The sequence below is a fragment of the Rhinopithecus roxellana genome, chromosome 11, assembly GCF_007565055.1.
Source record: "Rhinopithecus roxellana isolate Shanxi Qingling chromosome 11, ASM756505v1, whole genome shotgun sequence".
NCBI classification, from domain to species: domain Eukaryota; kingdom Metazoa; phylum Chordata; class Mammalia; order Primates; family Cercopithecidae; genus Rhinopithecus; species Rhinopithecus roxellana.
In genome coordinates this window covers 118,257,289-118,281,378 of record NC_044559.1, presented here as the reverse complement: position 1 = coordinate 118,281,378, position 24,090 = coordinate 118,257,289, and positions in this window count along the sequence as shown.

The following is a 24,090-nucleotide window of genomic DNA, read 5'->3' as shown; positions in this document are numbered from 1 at the left end:
AAAAGAAAAAGAAAGAAAGGAAGGAAGGAAAAGAAAGAAAGAGAGAGAGAAAGAAAGAAAAGAGAAAAGAAAAAAGAAAGGAAAGAAGGAAGATAAAAGAAAGAAAGAAAGAAAAGAGAAAACAAAAAGAAAGAAAGAGAAAGAAAGAAAAAGAAAAGTAAAAGAAAGAAAGGAAGGAAAGAAGGAAGGAAGGAAGGAGAAAAGGAAAGAAAAAAGAAGAAAGAGAAGGAAAAATGAGGGAGGAAAAGAATAGAAAGAAAAGAAAAGAAAAAAGGAAAAGAAAAAAAGAAGAAAAAAGAAAAAGAAAAAAGAAAAAAAGAAAAAAAAAAAGAAAGAAAGAAATGAACAAAGAAGAAAGAAATGAAGAAGGAAGGAGGAAGGAGGGAAGAAGAAGGAAGGAAGGAAGGAAAAAACGGAAAGGAGGAAGAAAAGAAAAGGAAAAAAGAAAGAAGAAAGAAAGAGCTTAAAAGAGGAGGGGGAAGGAAGAAGGAAAGGAAAAAAGGAAAGGAAGGAAATAGAGGAGAGGGGAGGGAGGGAGGAAGGAAGGAAGGAAGGAAGGAAGGAAGGAAGGAAGGAAGGAAGGAAGGAAGATAGAAGGAAGGAGGAAAGAAAGAAAGAAAATAGCTCAATCTGGGGGCATTAGAGTCTTACTCATAATAACCACCTTGAAATTTTATATTCCTTATGCTAAATTATAATACTAACAAGAATTTTAAAGTACATGGCAGTATGATAATCTCAACAGAAAATTACATTGCTTTTCATGGATCCACAATGCAATTTTTCTTCATATAGCATTACCTTAAACTTGAGCTTTATATAGATTTGTAATGCAAGCACTCAAAAAGCGAACTCTATTTCAAAAGAACCCCAATTTTATGCTAATATAAGAAAGCATTTACCAATTAGTTTACATTATCAACATTTGACTCAAAGCAAACTTGATCTAGAAGGTATTTATTCCAAACTAATCATGGAAGAAGCTCAGTTCATTAGAAGACATATTGCATCGCAAATAATGTTCCCTTTGCATTTGTCATTTAGAAAATGTAAATATAAGTTAAGAGATCACAGCAAAGGGTAAATAACCTTAACCAAGGATACTCAGAACGCCCTCCCTAGGATTCTGGAAAATCTAGTGTTAAGGCAAAGGGTAAAGTTAGGATGGGTTCATCAAGTGCTCTTAATGAAAGCAACTCTTTCATCAGCAGTAAAGAAAAAGACATGAGTGGGGCACGGTAGCTCACACCTGTAATCCCAGCACTTTGAGAGGCCAAGGCAGAAGAATTGCTTGAGCTCAGAAGTCTGGGACCAGCCCAGGCAACACAATGAGACCTCCATCACCACAAAATAAATAAATAAATAAATAAATAAATAAATAAATAGTAAGTAATCAGCTGGGCATAGTGGCACATGCCTATAGGCTGAAGGAGCACTTGAACCCGAAATTTCCAGGCTACAGTGAGCTATGATCACACCACTACACTCCAGCCTGGGTGAGAGAGCAAGACCTTGTTAAAAAAAAAAAAAAAAAAAAAAAAAAAATGAACAGAATGACAGACTAGGAAGAAAGAAAGAAAAAGACTGGCTTTGCCCCTCCTTGTTCTTCTTTTCTGGTGGCTTCCCATTACCAGTAAAATAAATACCAACGTCCTTAGGATGTTATGCTTGTCCTTCTGTCACTGATTCCTAGGCTGCATTTCCAGGCATGATTCTCTAGGTTCCAACTTGACAGAATCACTCAGATTCTCCAGGCTCATTCTCGGTTTTCTGGCCTCAGTGCCATTGCTCACATATTCCGTCGTCTTACAATGTCCTCATGCAAGATCAAATGCAAAGGCCACAGTGACTGAAAAGCTTTCCCAGATCTTATTTCATTCTCCAAATTGAAATTTAGCTCTCCTTCCTCTTCTTGTATTACCAATTCATTTTAGACACAGGTAAGAGCACTTACTGCATTCTGTGTGGTGCTACAATTAGCTGAGACGGTCGTATCTGCTGTGCAGGGCTGTAATCTAAGGGCAGAGACCACATCGTGTTCATTTCGTAGTCCTCACCTCCAGCACATCTATTACAGTCCTGGAGTCATAAACTCACTGTTGGAAGGAAACTTAAAAAACTATTAGCAAATGTCATAAGGTGTCAAGAAATGTTTTAGCCGGGCGTGGTGGTGGGTGCCTCTAATTCTCGCTACTCTGGAGGCTGAGGCAGGGAGAATTGCTTGAACCTAGGAGGCGGAGGTTGCAGTGAGCGGAGACTGCGCCACTGCACTGCAGCCTGGGCGGCGCAGTGAGACCCTGTCTCAAAAAAAAAAAAAAAAAAAAGAGAAAAGGAAATGTTTGCTGCAAGAATGATGGAGTGAAGATTTAGGGGAAAGGCTAGGAAATGCGAATTAGAAGGAACAATCGTAATTTTAAAGTATTTTTTAAGAACTTATCTGCCACACAATTCCAAGCCCTTTACATGTATTATCTCATTTAATTTGTACAACAATTCCATTAGGTAGGTATTGTTATTCTCATTTTAACAGAGAAGCAAACCAAGACACAGAAGGGTTAAATAATTTGCCCAAGGTGGTGGAACTAAGGAATGATGGAGCCAGAATTCAAACCCAGGCAGTCTGACTCTAATATCTATGCTTGTCAGTAAAATATAGTTTAGATAAGGGGCATTTCACACAGAGACAAGGAACCTTCAGGAAGTATATAAAATGTACTTTCCATCCTGCTAATCTTTGGATACCCACAGAGTACACTGGGTGCAATTACCTTGAAGTTAATGTCATTACCTGAAATGGTTAACATTCACGTAATGTTATAAAATATTCATATAACTTCCTCAGAAAGCACCTTCCTGTGATTTTTAATGCAAAATCTCCATGAAAGCAACACATTTAGCAGCCAACCCAAGCATCACAGTCACAATACAGAAAACTCAGTGAATTTAATCAAAAGCATGTACCCCGTCGTCAGGGCCCCTTGAGGAACACTTGCTAGAAAAATCACATGTAGTTTTCATTTTCTATCATCTGGCCCTAAAGTGGCCCTTATTTTTTTCTGCTTAGGCATAATTCAAAACAAGCTGCCTACAGGAACAATTTGTAAAAGGACTAATTTTTTTTTATAACTTCAATGCTAGATAAATATTTCAAAATTTCCCACTTCAATCAAAGCTCAATAAAATATTTATAAACTACCAAGGCTAATAGTTTATTCCTTTTCAATTTTTAACCAGAATGGAATAACACCAAGTATTGATGCCATATACATTCTCTGTGGCCCCAACGTAGAAGAGTTGTTAAGTCTATTTGACTTTAGGAAATGTGTGGATCAATTCAGGTTTCTGGAACCTTCATAAACTCAGCCCAATGTAATAAGAGGGCAAATTCTTTTTTTTTTTTTTTTTTTTTTTTTTTTTTTTTGAGACAGAGTCTCACTCTGTTGCCCAGGCTGGAGTGCAGTGGCACCATCTCAGCTCACTGCAAGCTCCACCTCCCGGGTTCACGCCAGTCTCCTGCCTCAGCCTCCGGAGTAGCTGGGACTACAGGCGCCCGCCACCACACCGGGCTGATTTTTTATAAATTTAGTAGAGATGGGGTTTCACCGTGTTAGCCAGGATGGTCTTGATCTTCTGACCTTGTGATCTGTCTAAGTTGGCCTCCGAAAGTGCTGGGATTACAGGCATGAGCCACCGCGCCCCGCCCAGAGGGCAAACTCTTACAGTTGATCATGGAAGTGCCTTGGAAACTAGTATAAGAAGTGTTTGACAAGGAAGCGAAGTATGTCCTTGGTCCCTTTTCAATTAAACACACACACACACACACACACACTTTTCCTGGACTCCCTGTCCACCACTGTGTTGAGAATTTTCTGGGAACATCATTCACAATGTAGTCTAAATAACTGTTCCCATTCTGAGTTCATTCTTTTTCTTGCAAATAGCCTCTTCCGTTAGATGGTCTCACAGTATTTCTTGGGAAAACCAGATCCCATGCCTGTCATTCGTATTACAAATTACAAATACCAAAACTGATTTATGAATTAAAGATGTACCCTTCCTGCATTTTAACGACAGGAAAAAAAAATACTTTGATAGGATTAGAGTCTAATGCTTCAGGCCCAGGAAATTCAGCATCAGTTGGCAGATAACAGGAAAATAACTGGGGAGATCCAAGCATTTCATCCTTCATGATTAATCGCATAGAAGAGCATCTCACTCTCTTATTTTAAGCCAATCCTGCTCCTTATTTTTCATGAAACCTCAAAAGCCTTTAGTCCTGGTGTTTCTGTTGGTGAAATGGAAATGTGAGGTAGCATAAAAAGAAGTAGGTGGAGAATGAGAAGCCTGAGGCTTAAGTCCAGGGTCACTTCTTGTCAGTAGCCCTAGCCTCAGGTTTCCCATCCCTGGACATTGTGCTGGTGGGCTCATTCATTTCTTCAGTTCATACTAATAAAGCTCCAACTGTAAAATGAGAATGACAATAACACCATCTCACAGGGCTGTGATGAGTGTTCAGGGATTTGACACATGTAAACATTTGGCACACTATCTGTGACATTCCATAATTATAACCAATTGTATCAACCCATTCTTGCACTGCTATAAAGAAATATCTGAGACTGGGTAATTTCTAAAGAAAAGATGTTTGGCCGGGCGCGGTGGTTAATGCCTGTAATCCCAGCACTTTGGGAGGCCGAGGCTGGTGGATCATGAGGTCAGTAGACGGAGACCATCCTGGCTAACACAGTGAAACCCCGCCTCTACGAAAAATATGAAAAAATTAGCCGGGCATGGTGGCGGGCATCTGTAGTCCCAGCTACTCTGGAGGCTAAGGCAGGAGAATGGCGTGAACCTGGCAGGCGGAGTCTGCAGTGAGCTGAGATTGCGCCACTGCACTCCAGCCTGGGCGACAGAGCAAGACTCCATCTCAAGGATCTAGAACTAGAAACACCATTTGACCCAGCCATCCCATTACTGGGCATACATCCAAAGGATTATAAATCATGCTGCTATAAAGACACATGCACACATATGTTTATTGCAGCACTATTCACAATAGCAAAGACTTGAAACCAACCCAAACATCCATCAATGACAGGCTGGATTAAGAAAATGTGGCACATATACACCATGGAATACTATGCAGCCATAAAAAAGGATGAGTTCATATCCTTTGCAGGGACATGGATGCAGCTGGAAACCATCATTCTCAGCAAACTATTGCAAGAACAGAAAACCAAACACCGCATATTCTCACTCATAGGTGGGAAATGAACAATGAGAACACTTGGACACAGGAAGGGGAACATCACACACCAGGGCCTATTGTTGAGTGAGGGAAGGGGAGGGAAGGATAGAATTAGGAGATATACCTAATGTAAATGACGAGTTAATGGGTGCAGCACACCAACATGGCACATGTATGCGTATGTAACAAACCTGCACATTGTGCACATGTACCCTAGAACTTAAAGTATAATAAAAAATAAAATTAAATAAATAAATAAATAAAAGACTCTGTCTCAAAAAAAAAAAAAAAAAAAAGAGAAGCGGTTTGATTGGCTCATGGTTCTGCAGGCTGTACAGGAAGCATGGCAGCATCTGCTTCTGGAGAGGCCTCAGGAAACTTACAATCATGGCATAAGGTGAAGGGGAAGCAGGCTCATCTTACATGGCAGGAGCAGGAGGAAGAGAGTGAGAGGGTAGGTGCCACACACTTTTAAACAACCAGATCTTGTTAGAACAGCTCCAAAGGACTGGTGTCAAACTCATTCATGAAGGATCCACTCCCATGACCCAATTTCCTTCCACCAGGCCGTACCACCAACATTGGGAATTACAATGGAACCTGAGATTTGGTAGGGACACAGATCCAAACCACATCAGTAATATTATTAAGTATACCTAGTTATATGAAATTTACTCTCTAAAGAAATTGTCCCACAACTTCCTTCTTGTTTACAAAAGCTTGCATTTACTCTGCCCCAGGTTTTCATTACTCTCTCCCACCAATATGACAAGGCTCCAGATGTTGTTTCCCCTTTCTTAAATTGCATAACACCTCTGATGCTTCATTTTCAATCAGCCTGAATAGGCTCTAATTGCAAACATTATTGATGTGAATGGTGCTTCTTCCTGATAAATGAGCTGCCAGCACAGGGTGTCCTGCCACACTATGTAACTAAGCACAAAGAGAAGTGTCATTCCACAGTTTTCTCTTGGCACCTAGGACGTGGCTGATGGCACCTGGAAACCTCCTTTTTGCAGGCCACGTTGCTTTACCAGCCACTGATTGTCATCAAAGAATACACTCTAGGGTATTCTATGGTTTGCTTTGCGAAGAAATTATTTCTAAAATGGTCCAATTGATTGATTTCCAAGCTACTGGCAAAGAGTTACACAGTGCAGACAGAATAATAGAACATTTTAGTGGCTCTCACTTTTGTCTGGGATGAAATTAAGTAAAAGACTGTGTTTTGACTCAGGTTTCAGAATGAGAGTTTCTAAGATCAAAGGGCAGACACACAGGTGGCTCTATGATACTTTTTGCAATAATTTTGAGTGACTCCTTTGATTAACATTCACACGGAAAATTGAACATTATCTCTACCACAGAATCTATTCTACAATTGTTTAAAGCTTGAGCACTTAAGCTCTCAACTTTCCTTACGTGTGAATATGTTACAGATTATCCTAAATAAATAGAATGGCCAGGAATGGAGAGCTTAAAGCAAATACAGTACGTTCAGTCATCAGTAAAACTGATGAAAAGTAAAACTTGAAGAAAAAAAGAAAGTAAAACTTTCTTCAAGTAAAACTTGAAGAAAAAAAAAAAGAAAGAAAATAATGCATTTGATCAAATTCATTCCACAGAACATGGACAATCTTAAAGAGAGCAGTAAAAATCAGAAAGAAAAAAATTCTTTTCTTTTTCCTGTTGGATTTGGAAATCTCTAGCCCAGGAGTATCTTTTCTACAAAGCTTCTCTGACCATGATAAGAGGCTGTTGTTAAACTTGGGCCCTGGAAGATCACTTGCCTCCTGTCATCCTGGTCTTAACTTTAGATCCTCTAACGCATTCAGCTTTTCCTCACCTCAGAGCCTTCACATTTGCAGTTCACTCCGTTGTGAACATTCTCCATGCCCGTCACCTTCCCAATCTAACTCCCACTTATTCTTCACTTTCAACTTGAATATCACTCCCTCACTAAATCTTCTCCAACACAGTGTCCCCCACTCAGGTTTCCATCTCTTGCACTCTTAAACTCTCACTCCTTCCCCACACTGCCTTCATAATGCTCTTCACGCTTGCTATGATTTTCAGCACTGGTCTTCTCCATGGCATAGATATTCTACCAAGACTGAGATGAGGTCTTCTCCATCTTTGCGTCTTAACACTTAACATGAGGGCTGGCATATTTTTAAGTACTCAATAAATGTTGAATTCATTGATTAATATATGAATGAATGAATCCAGGCATTTCAATGTACTTTTAAAGGATCAATGTGAACTGGAACCAGGAGATTGTTGCCTTAGAAATGTGACAGCATGGGGATTTTCCCAGCCTGTTCCATTGAATATTCCATGTCTAGATTCCCAGGTATAGATGTGGCTTATAAGACAAATGTGAAACCAGAAAGTCCATCCTATGAACTGGGCTGTTTCCACATCAATCATCAAGACTAAGGAGTAAGTTGCTCTTTATTAAAGCACATACTCTTGCAATTTGTCATTTTCTAAGGAGTTGAAGGAATAAAAAAAAATGTATCTAAAAGAAAAACCAAAAGGCATACAAAATCGACTAAAAATCCTGTATTAGTCTGTTCTCATAGTCTGTTTAACTACCTGAGACTGGGTAATTTGTGAAGAAAAGAGGTTTAATTAACTCACAATTCCACAGGCTATAAAGGAGGCATGGCTGGGGAGGCCTCAGGAAACTTACAATCATGGTGGAAGGCGAAGGGAAAGCAAGCAGGTCTTCACATGACCAGGAGGAGGGGTGGGGGAGGGAGTGCTATATAATTGTATACAGGCAGCACTAGAGGGATGGTGCCATACCATTGGAAACTGTCCCCATGATCCAAACACCTCCCACCAAGCCTCTTCTCCAACATTGAAGATCACAACTCAACACAAGATTTGGGTGGGGACACAGAGCCAAACCATAACAATCTAAGTTTCAAACTAAGTAAGCTGGCCATCAGGGTTAGATGGCAGGTGAAGGGGATCTGTAAGTAGCACTGATTTCCATGGGCACAGACTGCAAGTAGGCCCCTCTAGACTGTGTAACTGGACCACTGTGGAGGAAGAGAAATCTCCTCACTGGGGCAGGGTGGTAGGGGTAAAATGAAAACACACAAAGAATTTGACCTGAAATTGGGATAGTTTTATTGTCTGTATACGGAGAGAGCAGTCAGAATACTTAAAAACTGTCATTCTAATGCCTTTTGCATTATGACTGTCAGTGGATATAGTAGCCAAGATAAGATGAACTACACTGTGGTAGCAAATAAAACTTGAAAGCTTGGTGCTTAATAGAACACAAGTTTGTTTGTTTGTTTTTCCTCTCTCTCTTGCTACATACCTCTTCCACCTGGAGGTCCCATCATCTTCTGTTTTAAAGTTTAGCCAGAATATAGGGGGAAGAAAACAACCTGGAAGGAAAACAATTTACTTCCACTTACAGTCCACTGAACAGAACTAGTCACAGGTGAATGTAACTGTTAGGACGATGACAAATGTGGAGGAAACACAGATATAGGTGTGTATTTACAGTCTCTTCCATGATGTATGTTGGCATTATAAAGCCATTCTGCTTTTTGACACATGGGTTTGTTTTTGGTTTTTTTGTTTTGCTTTGCTTTTTGTTTTTGTTTGTTTGTTTGTTTGTTTGCAACTGAGTTTCACTCTATCACCAGGCTGGAGTGCAGTGGCACGATCTTGGCTCACTGCAACCTCTGCCTCCCAGGTTTAAGCGATTCTCCTGCCTCAGCCTCCCGAGTAACTGGGATTACAGGTGCCTGCCACCACAGCCAGCTAATTTTTGTATTTTTAGTAGAGACAGGGTTTTGCCATGTTGGCCAGGCTAGTCTCAAACTCCTAACTTCAGGCAATCCACCCACTTCAGCCTTCCAAAGTAATGGGATTACAGGTGTGAGGCACTGTGCCCAGCCTGACACATGGTCTTGATGTTTAACTAAAAGGGCTATGTACTTTATGATAATTGGATTTAGCCCAGACGCTTTTAAAATATACTCTCAGAAACTCAGAGCTTTGCATTTATATTCTTTGGCCTTGTGCTCCAGGATATGCTTAAGATACTGTATTATTTATTTCTATATAAATTATCTCAAAATTTAGCAGCTTGAAACAGCATGCATTTATTATAATATCTCACAGTTTCTATGGGTCAGGAATTTGGATGTGGCTCAGCTATATACCTCTGGCTCAAAGTCTTTCATGAGGTTGCAGTCACACTGCTGTCTGAGGTGAGGACTCATCTGAAAGCTCAGCTGAGGGAAGATTCACTTCCAAGTCCATTCATATAGTTATTGGCAGAATTCCGTTCCTCACAGGTTGTTGGACTGAGGGCTGTGGCTCCTCACTGGCTGTGGGTCAGAGGCCATTCTCAGTTTCTTGCACAAATGCCCCTCCACAGAGCAGCTCACAACACACCAGCTGGCTTCCTTCAGAGAAAGTGAGCAAAAGAACAAGACAGACAGCCAAAGAAGGAAGCCACAGTCTTCTGTAACCTAATCTCAGAACTGACAGTTTTATGTGTCATTTGTCATATTCTATTAATTAGAGGTGAATCACTAGGTTCAGCCCACATTCAAGGGGAGGGGACTATACAAGGGCATGAATACTAGGAGGCAGGAATCATGGGGCTATTGTAGAGGCTGCTTACTACAGACATCCTTCTGGGCTACCTCATTTTGGCCTCTGTTAGATTCTATTTCAACTCTTTTATTTCATTGAAGGTTATTATTTTTTTCTCAAAGTTAGTCCAATGAGGGTCACTTTAGTGCTGACAACTAGATTAATTTTAGTACATTAGGTTTAGATTTCTTCTTAATTCATGATGTTGGACATGGCCATAGATGACAGAAAGATTGAAGAATAATATGTGAAACCTGTAGTATAGCCAAGGTGTGCAGTCATTGGCAGGGCATGGTGGCTCATGCCTGTAATCCCAGCATTTTGGGAGGTCGAGGTGGGTGGATCACCTGAGGTTGATCACAGGAGTTTGAGACCAGCCTGGCCAACAGGGTGAAACCCCGTCTCTACTAAAAATACAAATATTAGCCGGGTGTGGTGGCGCCTGCCTGTAATCCTAGTTACTCAGGAGGCTGAGGCAGGGGAATTGCTTGAACCCAGGAGGTGGAGGCTGCAGTGAGCCAATATTGCACCACCAGCTTCGGCAACAGAGTGAGACTCCGTCTCAAAAAAAAACCAAGATGTGCAGTCATCGAAAAAGGAAAAAGCACAGGATTTCTTCAGTTGTCTAGTGTTTTGTATGTATACTTTCCTAGTTAACCTCTTATATGACTTGCTGGGGTTTTTTAAAATTCCACCTGGTGTTACACTGCTAAAATATCTTTGGATAAGTGAAAAGGCCTATTATTAAATTTGAGTGCAAACATGCTGATTTATTAGCAATGGCATTAGAAGGGCATTTCCACTCATAGAGAACTTTGTCGCCTGCATCAGGAGCTAGGTTAGACTGAGTAACAAACAACCTCAAATATTAAGTGGTAAAAAACTACCAAGATTTGTTTTCTACTTCTGCTACCTGGAGGGCATGGTGAGGGTGGGGAAGAATTTGCTCCTTGTGATCCAGAGGTGCGAGCTGGTTGAGGAGCATTATCCCAAATGTTGGTCATGATTCCAGAGAAAACAGAGAGTTCTAGAGGGTCTTACAATAACAGTTAAAGATTTGGTCCCGAATTGACAGATGTCATTTCCACTCTCCCATCACTGTCCAGACCTCCATGAATGGCTTCCCAACCAGAAGGGATTAGGATGTTCAATATTTCCATTTTCCCAGAATTGGGAGAACCAGAAATGTTTGAAAATAACTCTAATGACAACTCTAATGACAACCCCTCATATTCCCCATCAAATATCACTATATCACTATAAGAAAATCTTTTGGCCGGGCACGGTGGCTCATGCCTGTAATCCCAGCACTTTGGGAGACCAAGGCAAGCAGATCACGAGGTGAGGAGATTGAGACCATCCTGGCTAATGCAGTGTAACCCCATCTCTACTAAAAATACAAAAAAAAAAAAAAAAAAATTAGCCGGGCATGGTGGTGGGTGCCTGTAGTGCTAGCTACTCGGGAGGTTGAGGCAGGAGAATGGTTTCAATTAGGGAGGTGGAGCTTGCAGTGAGACGAGATCGCACCACTGCACTCCAGCCTGGGTGACAGTGTGAGACTCCGTCTCAAAAAAAAAAAAAAGAAAATCTATTCCTTTTCAACTTGAAGGTCAAGCAATACTGTTAGTATATTCGGATTTCATTGTGTAATAATAACAATTAATATTCTTTCTTCAAGGTTGGGCACGGTGGCTCATGCCTATAATTCCAGCACTTTGGGAGGCTGAGGAGGGCGGTTCACCTGAGGTCAGGAGTTCCAGACCAGCCTGGTCAACATGATGAAACCCCATCTCTACTAAAAATACTAAATTAGCCAGGCATGGTGGCGGGTGCCTGTAATCCCAGCTCCTCAGGAGGCTGAGACAGGAGAATTGCTTGAACCCAGGAGGCAGAGGTTATAATGAGCCAAGATCACGCCACTGCACTCCAGCCAGGGTGAGGGAGGGAGACTCCATCTAAAAAAAAAAAAAAAAAAAAAAAAACAAAGAAAAAGGAAAAAAGAAAAAGAAAAAGAAAGAAAGAAAGAAAAGAAAAGAAAAGAAAAAAACGACAGAGAGATCTTCCCTGAACAGCCTTTTGCTTCTTATTACCTTGTCCTGCTTTTCTCTATAGTATGTAGCCCTGGCATTACACTATATATTCATTCATTTATTATTCCTGATAAAATGAAAGCCTCCTAAAAGCAGGAACTTTATTGTAGTCACTGCCACCTAGAGTAACAGATGGACTGGTTAAGAGTCAAGAGCACTTAGAAGATCCAGTCAACAAAGTAATTATAGCAGAACTCAAACCCAGAAAGGCAAGAAGTTTTTGTCTCTAGCACTTTAAACTCTCTTACCTAACAAAGTGCCATACTGCACAATCCTTTATAAGTATCTGTTGTTGAAATTTATGAATTAATGCCCAAAGGGAAAAGAATTTGTGTTGTCGATTCTTCAAAGGAGTAATAAAATATTTTTCTCAGCGAATACCTTCTAACTGCATGCCAGCCAGGAAAAAAAAAAAAAAAAAAAAAAAAAAAAAAAAAAAAAAAAAAACATGCAATTGCAGAGGGACCTGGTAGAGCCTTCTGAAAGTTATAAAGAGATTAGAAATTCAAAATTGCTCACCTCTGGCCTAAATTATTAGCAGAGTGGACCTGAAAAGACCTCTTAGTGGAGCTAGCCTAATTCTGCAGTCTAAAAGCAACATTGCTACATTCCTTTGAAGAAATGAACTTGAAATTTTCTATCACTGTCAGAGCCTAGAGGAGAAGGCAAATACCTGTGCACCTACACTAATCACTATTCCTCCAACATGACAGAAAATGCTTGTCAGTGGTAACATCTTTTCCCTCTGAACCTAGACTCAACCCCAGATTCCTCAGCAAGACTCTATTAGAAGCCATGACAATCAGGACTTGAATGCGTCCCCCAGAAGTTCAAGTATTGGAAACTGTTCTCATAAATGGATTGATGGATTAATGAGGGCGCTGCCCTCATAAATGAATTAACGTCCCTATCACAGGGATGAGTTTATTATCACGGAAATGGCTTTCTTTTTCTTTTTCTTTTATTTTCTTTTTTCTTTTTTCTTTTCTTTTTTTTTTTTTTTTTGAGACAGAGTCTTGGTCTGTTGCCCAGGCTGGAGTGCAATGGCGAGGTCTTGGCTCGCAGCAACGGTAACATCTTGGCTCGCTGCAACCTCCGCCTCCTGGGTTCAAGTGATTCTCCTGCCTTAGCCTCTCAAGTAGCTGGGACTACAGACATGCACCACCATGCCCGGCTAATTTTTGTATTTTTACGAGAGATGGGGTGTCACTATGTTGGTCAGGCTGGTCTTGAATTCCTGACTTCACATGATACACCCACCTTGGCCTCCCAAAGTGCTGGGATTACAGGCATGAGCCACTGCACCCGGCAGAAATGGCTTTCTTATGAAAGCAAGCTCTCTATGGCTGTCTTGTATTTGCTCTGTGTCTCCATGTGATGCCTCCCGCCATGTCATGACACAGCAGTAAGGTCCTCACATGACCCTAGCACCATGCTCTTGAGCTTCCCAGCCTCCAGAACCATGAGCTAAATCAACTTTTATTCGCTATAACTTACCCAGCTGATGATATTCAATTATAGCAACCGAAATGGTCTAAGACAGTACTCTAGATGACATTTGTCATTGTTGCTTATACAGTCATGTGTCACTTAACAACAGGGATACATTCTGAGAAATCTGCCCTTAGGTGATTTTGTTGTTGTGTGATACCATAGAGTGTACTTTCACAAACCTAGAGGGTCTAGCCTACTATACACCTAGGCTGTATGGTATAGCCTATTGCCCCTAGGCTAGAAAGCAGTACAGCATGTGACTGTGCTGAATATTGTAGGCAATTGTAATACAATGGCAAGTATTTGTGTATGTAAACATATCTAAACATAGACAAGGTACAGCACAGCCAGGCGCGGTGGCTGTAATCCCAGCACTTTGGGAGGCCAAGGCGGGCGAATCACGAGGTCAGGAGTTGGAGACCAGCCTGACCAATATAGTGAAACCCTGTCTCTACTAAAAATACAAAAATTAGCCAGGTGTGGTCATGTGCACCTGTAATGCCACCTACTCAGGAGGCTGAGGCAGAAGAATCAGTTGAACCCAGGAGGTGGAGGTTGCAGTGACCCATGAGCCGAGATCATGCCACTGCCTCCAGCCTGGGCAACAGAGAGAGACTCTGCCTCAAAAGAAAAAAAAAAAGTCAGGGGGCAGGGGTGGCGGCAGGTACAGTGGCTCACGTCTGTAATCGCAGCACTTTGGGAGGTTGAGGCGGGTGGATCACCTGACATCAGGAGTTTGAGACCAGACTGCGTCCAATATGGCGAAACCCCATCTCTACTAAAAATACAAAAAGTAGCTGGATGTGATGGCGTGCGCCTGTAATCCCATCTGCTCGCAAGGTTGAGGCAGGAGAATCACTTGAGTCCCGGAGGGGGAAGTTACAGCACTCCAGCCTAGGTGACAGAGCAAGACCCTGAAAAAAAAAAAAAAAAGTAAAAAGAGAAAAGAAATAAACAGAGAAAGAGAGAAAGAAGGAAAGAAGGAAAGAAAGAAAGAGGAAAGAAAGATAAAAGAAAGAAAAAAGAAAGACTAAAGAAGAAAGAAAAGAAAGAAAGAAGAAAGAAAGAAAGGAAGGAAGGAAGGAAGGAAGGAAGGAAGGAAGGAAGGAAGGAAGGGAGAAAGAAAGGAAAGAAAGGAAGGAAGGAAGGAAGGAAGGAAGGAAGGAAGGAAGGAAGGAAGGAAGGAAGGAAGGAAGGAAGGAAGGAAGGAAAGGCGCAGCAAAAACATAGTATAAAAGATGAAAAATGGTACACCCGCATAGGGCCCTTACCATGAATGGAGCTCGCAGCACTGGAGATTGCCCTGGGTGAGTCAATGAATGAGCAGTGAATGAATGTGAAGGCCTAGGACATTACTGTACACTACTGTAGACTTTAAAAACACTGTAAACTTACATTACACTGAATTTATTTTTAAAAAATTTAATAATAAATTTACCTTAGCTTACTTTAACTTTTTTACTTTATAAACTTTTCAATAATGTTAACTTTTTGCCTCTTTTATAATACACAAACATTCTACAGCTGTACAAAACTATTCTCTCTATATATATCCTTATTCTATAAGCTTTTTTCCTATTTTAAATTCATTTTATTTTATTTTTTACTTTCTTTTTTTTCTTTTTGAGACGGAGTCTCTCTCTGTCACCCAGGCAGGAGTGCAGTGGTACAATCTCGGCTCACTGCAACCTCTGTCTCCTGGGTTCAAGTGATTCTCCTGCCTCAGCCTCCCAGTAGCTGGGATTACAGGCTTGCACCACCACACCTGGCTAACTTTTATATTTTTTGGGTTTTTTTTTTTTTTTTTTGGTAGAGATAGGGTTTCACCATGTTGGGCAGACTGGTCTCAAACACCTGACCTCAAGTGATCCGTCCACCTTGGCCTCCCAAAGGACTGGGATTACAGGTGTGAGCCACCACGCCTGGCCTATTATTTGGTTTTTTAAATGTTTTTATTAGAAACTGAGACACAAACAAGCATATTAGCCTATGCATGGTCAGGATCATCAATATCACTGTCTTCCAGCCTCCTATTACATCCCACTGGGAGGTCTTCAGGGGCAGTAACACGCACGGAGCTGTCAGCTCCTATGATAGCAATGCCTTCTCCTGGAATATCTCCTGAAACACTTGCCTAAGGCTGTTTTACAGTTAACTTTTTAAAATTAATAGAAGGAGTACACTCTCAAATAACAATAAACACTATATTATAGTAGATACAAGAAGCAGTAATATAGTTGTTTATTACCATTATTATGCAGTATGTACTCTATGTAATTATATGAGCTTTACTTTTATATGACTGGAAGTGCAGGTTTTTTTATACCAGCTTCACTACAAACCTGTGAGCAATGCTTTGTGCTGTAACATTATGATGGCTACAATGTCACTAGGCAACAGTAATTTTTTAGCTCCATTATACTTTTTTTTTTTTTTTTGAGATAGTGTCTCATTCTGTCACCCAGGCTGGAGTGCAGTGGCGCCATCTTGGCTCACGGCAAGCTAAACTTCCCAGGTTCAAGTGATGCTCCTGCCTCAGCCTCATGAGTAACTGGGATTACAGGCACGTGCCACCACGCCTGGATAATTTTTGTATATTTAGTGGAGATGGGGTTTCACTATGTTGACCAGGCTGATCTCAAACTCCTGACCTCAGGTGATCCACCAGCCTCGGCCTCCCAAAGTGCTGGGAATACTGGTGTGAGCTACTGTGCCCAGCCTGTTCCATTATAATCTTACGGGACCATAATCGTATATGCAGTCCCTTGCTGACCAGACCATTGTTTGCAGCACATGTCTGTATCAATCACTCATAGGCAAAATTATCAGAGTGAGAAATCACAAATCATTACCTTGCTCTGTTGCTAAAACAAAACATGTGGACCTCAGATCTCAATATGGTAAATCTAAAATTCAGAAATCAGTCTTTGTTACTTCATTCCTGTACGAGTAGATAAAGAGTGATCTTCATTTGGGAGGCATGTCATGCAGGCTCTTTGTGGGGAAAAGATGATCCCTTTTAAAAAGAAAGATGAAGTTTCAACACTTGAGTGTATCTCCTTAGATGTTTCAGATCAAAGTTGGGAATGTGACCTGTATTCAAATCAATTCTAATTCATAAGTATTTCTAGAGTGTCTGTTATGTGGAAAATTCATTTTCCGGTAGAAACAGGTTATTGAGAAATGGAAGGAAACTAATAGATCCCCAATAGCAATTCTATTCAAAGACAACACTGCATAAGATGATAAACTCTTATAAATAAATAATGATTGCTAAGGGACCTGATTTGAATTCCATCTTTCAGATACAATGAATTCAAATTTCTTAATAACTAAGCCAAGTCTATTCTAGTCTATTTGAAGTAAACTCTCAAAAAGTTTATTTTTGAAATTTCTATGGGGAAAAAATGTGGTAGTAAACAAATTTGCAACCTAAAGGCAAATGTGACAGTGTATTTCACCAGTAAACACGTTTGCAACATGAAAGCAAATGCAACAGCGTATTTCACCAAATAAGAGGGTAATTTTCAAGGACTCCAGCAACATTCATTGGGTAGCAATAATAAATGTCAGCTAACGAGTCTCATCTACTCATTAAAGCCAGTCTAGTGGGATCTCTATTTTGGCAAAGTAATTAGCAATGTACTCAAGATGGCATAGCTTTGATTATCAAACATTCTGAATTTTTTTAAAAAATGTGTTATTTAGATTTATCATTTGTATACCTAGGCCTATTCTTCCTGTGATTTTAGGCTGGCTAGCTGTTATCTGTACAAAGAAAATGTCAAATATATATTCAGTTACCAAATAACTAAAAACCTTCTGTAATAGGAAATGTTCAGTTAACCAGCCAAGAGGATTCAACAGCGCAAAACAAAATCCTATTCTGCCATCTAGAGGAAACACAATATCTAGAAAACTAGTTTACCTCTTAATGGCCCCTGAAGCTTAAAATTAGAAGAAATATTCTGTTTAAAATGAGAGAGGAGGAGTTGTGAGAGGCTGTATTGTTTTTCTATGCCACCATATCAGATTTTATCAGAGAGAAGAAAATAATATTTCAGAAAGCACTTTTTAAAAAACAGCATTCACCTATCTTCCTTTTCTGATTCACATTTAAGTTGCATTCATATTTAAACTCCTCTGGAGTTCTTTATTAAATGACAAATAAACAAAAAAGAGAGAGAGAAGGAGAAGAACAAGAAGGTGGAGAAGAACGAGGTCGGCCGGGCGCGGTGCCTCACGCCTGTAATCCCAACACTTTGGGAGGCTGAGGCAGGCAGATCACTTGAGGTCGGGAGGTCAGGACCAGCCTGGCCAACATGGTAAAACACCACCTCTACCAAAAATACAAAAATTAGTCTGGTGTGGTGGCACATGCCTGGAAACCCAGCTACTTATGAAGCTGAGGCAGGAGAATTGCTTGAACCAGGGAGACGGAGATTGCAGTGAGCCGAGTTCACGCCACTGCACTCCAGCCTGGGTGACAGAGTGAGACTCTGAACAAGGTAAAAAAGAACAAGAAAGACATCCCTTAACTTATTCTGTGACATGGGCTTACTGACTGTCAGCACTAGGGAAGAGAAAAAAGGAGAAGGCAGGAGAGAGAAAGCGAATGAGGAGAAGGAAGAGGAGGAAGAAGAGGGCAGAGGGAAGAAGAGGAGAAGTAGGAAACAAAAGAAGAGGAAGGAGAAGAATGAGGAGGAAGGAAATAAGAAAGAGGAGAAAGAGGAGAGAGAAAGGATGAGAAGGAAAACAAACCCCAAAGCCTCTCACTTACTGATTACATATTTTATTGCTAATGCTTCAGCTTAAACTATCTTTTTGTGATTGTTTACATTGTAGATTTCCAATACCATATTAAAAATTTTTTCTTTTTCTTTTTTTTTTTCAGATAGATTCTGGCTCTGCTGCCCATGCTGGAGTGCAGTGGTGTAATCTTGGCTCACTGCAACCTCTGCCTCCCAGGTTCAAGCAATTCTCCTGCCTCAGTCTCCCGAGTAGCTGGGACTACAGGCACGCACCATCATTCCCCAGCTAATTTTTGTATTTTTAGTAGAGACGGGATTTCACCATGTTGGCCAGGTTGGTCTCAAACTCCTGACCTCAGGTGATCCGCCTGTCTCAGCCTCCCAAAGTGCTGGGATTATAGACATGAGCCACCGCACCTGGCCCACATATTAAAATTTTCTTAGCTCATATATACCTACTGTTAAACAATGTTACAAACTGCAATATATCTGTTACAGGTACATTGTATTTGATTTTCAGAGCATATTACATATATACATTTTTAAAAATCAGGAACAAACAGCATCCTGTATAATCAAATGACTTCATAAAAGAAAGGAACATTAAGAATAATCTATGTAAGCTGGGGGTGGTGGCTCACGTCTGTAATCCCAGCACTTTGGGAGGCTGAGGTGGCGGATCACATGAGATCAGGAGTTTGAGACCAGCCTGGCCAACATGGTGAAACCCCGTCTCTACTAAAAACACATACAAATTAGCCGGGTGTTGTTTTATTTGTTTATTTCTTGTAGAGGTGGAGTCTCACTATGTTGCCCAGGTTGGTCTCAAACTCCTGGGATCAGGCAATTCTCCCAGTTCAGCCTCCCAGAACACTGGGATTACAAGCATGAACCACCAGGTTGTTGCACAAGCCACCTGGCTTGTTCTCCTGCTCTCTTTCTTGATCAGTGTGCTGCTGACATGCGTAGTTTGAATCTGTGAAAATTCCTGAACTGTCCACTTCTGGAATGTGCACTTTCCTGTACCTATATTACCCTTCAACTTAAAAACTCACAAATAAAATGAAAAGTTAATTTGGGGAAAGAAAAAAAAAGGAGCTGTCAAGCAATGAGAAGATATGCAGGAAGTTTAAATGCATATTACCATGAACGAAGCCAACCTGAAAAGGCTACATACTATGTGATTCTAACTATATGACATTCTCAAAAAGGCAAAATTATGGAGACAGCAAAAAGATCAGTGGCTGCCAGGGGTTAGATGGAAGGGAAGGATGAACAGGCAGAGCAGAGGAGTTTTAGAACAGTGAAAGTATTCTGTATGATATTATAATGGGGGTGTATGTTATTATGCATGTGTCAAACCCCATAGGATCTACAATACTAAGAGAAAACCCAATGGACTTTGGGTGATGATGATGTGTCCTGTAGGTTCTTCAGTCATAACAAATGCACCACTGTGGTGCAGGATGTTGATAGTAAGGGAGGCTGTGTGGGATGGGAAGGAATGGCAGGTGGTATATGGGTACTCTTTATACTTTCTGCTCAATGTTTCTGTGAATCTAAAGGATAAAGCCTATTTTAGTCCAGGCGTGGTGGGTCACGCCCGTAATCCCAGTACTTTGGGAGGCTGAGGTGGGTGGATCACTTGAGGTCGGGAGTTTGAGATAACATGGTGAAAACCCATCTCTACCAAAAAATACAAACATTGGCCAGGCGTAGTAGCTCATGCCTGTAATCCCAGCTACTCAGGAGGCTGAGGCAGGGGAATTGCTGGAACCCGGGAGGTGGAGGTTGCAATGAGCCGAGATGGTACCACTGCACTCCAGCCTGGGTGACAGAGTGAGGCTCTGTCTAAAAAAAAAATAAAATAAAGCTGGATATTGCCATTTTCCAGGCTCACAGATTGGAGTTTGTAGGCTCTTTTTCCTACTGTAAGTCCAGCAAGCTTGGGTTGCTGTGGCTAATGTTGACGTATTCTATCTGAATTCCCAATCAATGGTCAGCCGAGGAACCCTTCTTTTCCTTTCTCAGGGTTCTTCCCTGTGCCTAATGACCAGCACCCTGTCCCCTCCACCAGCTTTCTCCCCGCACAGTGTGTTCGGTCCATCTCTTGACTTTTCCTGCAGAAATAATAATGGTCTCACTTTGTTAAAGCAAAAGGCCACCAGTAAATATCTAAAACAGATATTTCTTCCAAAGCAAGGAAGAGTTGGGTTTATAAGGCAGTGGTTCTCAAGCTTTAACCTGCATAGGAATCATCTGGAGGGCTTGTTGAAATAGATTTCTAGGCCTTTACCTGGAGAGTTTCTAATATAAAAAGTCTGGGATGGAATCTGAAAATCTGCATTTCTAACAAGTTCCTAGTTGATGCTGACAGCATTGTTTGAGAACCACTCTAAAGGTTAGTCTCTATGAGCAAAAATATGGTTTGAATGGAACATAGAGAATTGGAAGAGTTTCAAGCTCCTTATCAAATTCTCCCAAAGTAGAAGCATGATCATTCACTGACTGGCTGACTTTCTGAAGCATTGACTTGTCACTGATTGTCAGAGACGTATGCATTCATGTGAGGCTGTCGTTCTTACCTGTAAGGATTATAGCAAAAAGACAGTCTTTTTCCTTTCTTGCATCTGGAGTACAAAACCCTTTTATTCTCACTTTTATAGGCGCATATCCATATTGGCCCTTCCCCATCAAAAGCAGGGATATTAGTTTCTCCCATTAAGAGAGTACACCAAAATGTGTCTTAGTGGTAGGTAATCATCAAAGGAGTCTCATCTGGAAATGCAGGGGCTGGTCTACAGAGTGGGATTCATTGGAGTCACTGGAAGTTATAACTCTACTGAGGATTCCACCATTCAGTAAAATTTATCAGGGCCGAATTGTTGTAATTCTGTTTTTCCTTATTAACTCAGACCTGAACAATCTGTATATAACCATCCAACAGGTGAATTCGCCTTGCTTGCTGCCTAGACAGAGATGACTTATCAAGACAGGAGAACTGCAATAGAGAAAGAGTAATTCACGCACAGTCTGACAATTCAGAGATTGGAGGTTTTAAGGATAATTTTTCGGGTAGGGGGGCCAGTGAATCGGGGGTTCTGATTGGTCAGGTCAAAGATGAAATCATACGGCGTTGAAGCTGTCCTGAGTCACTTCCTGGGCGAGGACCACAGACAAGAGCCAGTTTATCTACCTGGGTGCTGCCTGCTGATACATTGAGTGCAGGGACTACAAAATATCTCAAACACTGGTCTTAGTTTTTAAAATACTGATGTTATCCCCAGGAGCAATTTGGGGAATTTTAGAATTTTGCAGCCTACAGCTGCATGACTCCTAAACAATAATTTCTAATCTTTTGGCTAATGTGTTAGTCCTACAAAGGCAGTCTAGTCGCCATCCAAGAAGGGGATTTGTCTCGGGAAAGGGCTGTAACCGTTTTTGTTTCAAACTATAAATTGAGTTCCACCCAAAGTTAGTTCAGCCAGCTCCTAGGAATGAACAAGGATAGCTTGGAGGTTAAAAGCAAGATGGAGTCGGTTAGGTCAGATCTCTTTCACTGTCTCAGTTATTATTTTGCAATAGTGGTTTCATGTATGCCACAGGCTCCAGGAAATAAAGCAGATGAATGGGAAATCAACATCTCTTTTTCCCTATCAAATTTTTCCTTACCACAGTCATACGCATAACTATCACTGGGGCATTCTGTGAGTTTTGGAGGGAGAATCAGTCACAGCCCTAATCTCACCCTGGGAAACTCTCAGAGGTGGAACACAGTCTCAAGCACTTTTGAATGAGGGTGGTAACTACAACCACATGAAGCCAGCCATTTCCAGAAAGCAATACTGGATACAATAATAAGTGGTGGGGACATATGTTCAGTTTATTGATTTGTTAAATTGTGCACATTATTTCATGCACTTCATGTAAGTTATAATTTTCTCAAAGGAAATTCTAACTTTGACAAGGAAAGAAAAAACAGGTTTGAAAAGGAGCCACGATCTTGTTTGCATCTGTTTTTGTTTTTTGTTTTGTTTATAGGCGAGGGAGTTAGAGTTCTATTTAGCTCGGGCAGGCATATAGCTAAGATTTCCCTCAGAATGTGAAATCCTTCTCCAAGCCTTTTCTCCCCACCTCTTCTGAGCCACAGGGTCCCTGTTCTGAATACAAATTGCCTTTGCTAGCCAAGTGACTTCCATCATACCTATGCATCCCCTGAACTTCCTTTTTGGCAAAGCATATCTGGAGGAAATTCTTTCATTTCCCTTTCATTCTGTGGATAAGAGAAAATGAAGCCAGAGCTCAAGTTTCTTGAACTTTTCTCCACGGTAGTCAGCAGCTTTAGAACCACATGTATCTGGGCCAGGTGTGGTGGCTCATGCCTGTAATCCCAGCACTATGGGAGGCTGAGGCGGGCAGATCACCTGAGATCAGGAGTTCGAGACCAACCTGGCCAACATGGAGAAATTTCTGTCTCTAATAAAAATATTTTTAAAAAGCCTGTAATTGGTGCACGCCTGTAATCCCATCTTCTTGGGAGGTTGAGGCACGAGAGTTGCTTGAACCCGGGAAGCAGAGGTTGCAGTGAGAGTTGCAGTGTAATTTTAAATTGAATACGAAAATATCATCATTCAGAAGAGTCAAAGAATAGATTAGATGATCCCTATCAAGTATGAAGTTATCTTGAGTTACACAGTGTCATCTGCCAAAATAAGGTGATTAATTTGAAAGAAGCGATAAAATAGCCAATCCCATTTTGGAAGACAAGGATTCATTGTTATTATTGAACCCAAACTACATTTGTTTTGGTGTCAGAGGAATCCTCAAGTATAGCAATATCATCAAGTCTCCAAGTCCTCACAAAAATGTCAGGTCAAAAATCTCAGATGGGAAATCTGAGATGGAAATTCAAATTTGCTGAGGAGTATACATTTGTTTTCTTAGTAGGAAGGGTCTTTTAAACAAAGAAAGGTTTGTTAAATCAAGAATCAGTGTATAAGCCAGGCACAGTGGCTCACGCCTGTAAACCCAGCACTTTGAGAGGTCAAAGCGGGCAGATGGCTTTGAGTCCAAAAGTTCGAGACCAGCCTGGGCAACATGGTGGGACTACATCTCTACAAAACGTACAAAAAATTAACCCGGGTGTAGTGGTGCATGCCTGTGGTCCCAGCTACTCGGGAGGCTGCAGTGGGAGGACCACTTAAGCCTGAGAGGCGGAGGTTGCAGTGAGCCAAGATCGCAATTGGCCACCTGCCAGCATGCGAGGTTTTTGTTCAGGATGCTCTTTTAGCTCACATGAAGTAGAATTCTCCAGGACATGTGAATGTGTTACTTTACCTGGCATAAGGGCCTCAAGATGGGAAGGTTATCCTGGATTATCAAGGGAAACCTAGTTAGAAACACAAGGGTCCTTAATATGAGAAAAGCATAGGATGCTCACAATGGGTAGGAGATGTGTTGACAGAAGCCAGATGGTGGAGTGATGTGGGGAAGGGGCCATGAGCTGAGAAATGCACACAGCCTCTGAAAGCTGAAAAAGGTGATATGAATATGAACCTTGAGGAGAAACACAGTCCTGCTGGCACCTTAATTTTAGACTGTTTTCAATTGTTTTAAACCACAAAATTGGTGGTAATTAGTCAAAACCAGTGATTATCTGGGGATGGGGAGTGGAGCAGAAGGGAGGATTACAAAGCAACACTAGGAAACTTTTGGAGTGACGGATATTTTCATTACCCAGATTGTGGTGATGATTTCGCAAATGTATACATATCAAAGCTTTTTGAATTGTACATTTTAACCATGAACAGTTTAATGCATTCATTATACCTACAAAAATACCTACACATACCTACATAAAACATGCTTTAAAAAA